Source organism: Nicotiana tabacum, chromosome 18 (assembly GCF_000715075.1).
Source record: "Nicotiana tabacum cultivar K326 chromosome 18, ASM71507v2, whole genome shotgun sequence".
Lineage (NCBI taxonomy): Eukaryota > Viridiplantae > Streptophyta > Magnoliopsida > Solanales > Solanaceae > Nicotiana > Nicotiana tabacum.
Window position 1 is genome coordinate 65,630,295 of NC_134097.1, and position 1,484 is coordinate 65,631,778.

Sequence of the window (1,484 nt, forward strand, 5' to 3'; positions counted from 1 at the left end):
GGTTTTGCGATTGCAGATCAATTATGCGGACTGCATAATGGTTTGGCGATCGCAGAACTGACATATGATCGCATTTTTCTAGCCTTTGGTAATTTGATCATAACTTTGTGTAGGAATGTCCAAATGACAAACGGTTTGAAGAATTGAAAACTAGATTCGAAGGCCCTTCATATGATAGGTTGTTAATAACATAAAACCTCATATATATTTAGATATGCTCGTCCAAACAATGGACTTGTGCAAACTCTTTTGGAATTTTAGCCTAGTATGAAATTTTCTAACTAGACTTAGACTTAGGCCTCCCATTAGACCCCATATTACTTATTATAAGACTTATATAATTATTTACCAAAACTAATTGATGCCCATCATGTTAATAGCACATAAAATATTATAATTAGCCTACATGGCACCTCGAAATTCTAAATTACTTAGCGAAATATTTCGGGGCCTTACATTCTCCCCTGCTTAGGATCATTCGTCCTCGAATGAGTAGGTAGAGCCCCAAACACCTAATATAACATATCTCTTTTCTAACCTACCTCAAGTCCCTAAATTTTGACTAACTTCTAAATTTTTCAGAAATTTCGGCAGCATCTCCTTTGTAACTAGGCCTATCCACCTACCAGAGAACCACCAAAACATCCTAACAACTCATCCACAACTCGACAAAGCACCGCAATATTTATTTCCATAACACTAATCTCACCATCACAAGCGCTGCATTATCATAATGATACCTGAACATGGACTGCACAATTTTAAATCATAACACCTATAAGGTACCTTTCAAATCGAAACTAATTGTTACACAATCAAGCAAAAATATTATCTTTCCATGACACTTCCAGCCTTCAAGGTGGCTTCCTCGACTTACAAGCTTTGCCATAACACATTCACGGAAACAATCTCAACCCCCAAATTTATCTAACAAGGATGACAGCTAGATACCTCGCATAAGCTAACTATCCACTAACTTCACCTTCAATAATTTCCACCGGGATGATACACAAAGGATCTTCAACTATCTTCTTAGACATAAACATGTGAAAACACAAAATATATGGGGAAAACTATGGGGAACTTCATACTCCTAGTGTGGCCTAATGTGATATACACTTATGCAAACTTCATTATCAAGTTACATAACATCTTCATGGGAAAATATTGGGAATAACCTATTGGCCCTCCTAAATTCTAAATCTCTATGCGAACACCCACACTAAACCTTTGATGACCTTCGACGATTACATTAAGTTGTGCTATCCTGAACTGACCATAAAAATTACCTATCGAATATATGTGATCACACGGAGATGCTCCCTCTTTGACATGTTCGAATCTTCACTACCCAACAGATGTTACATCCCGTACTTTAATATTAGGATAAGTCATAGTAATCCATATGAGCTTGAAGGGATTAAGACTATTCATGATGTTATAGAAGATTTGTGACAATATTATTGTAAGACCACGTAAGTTTA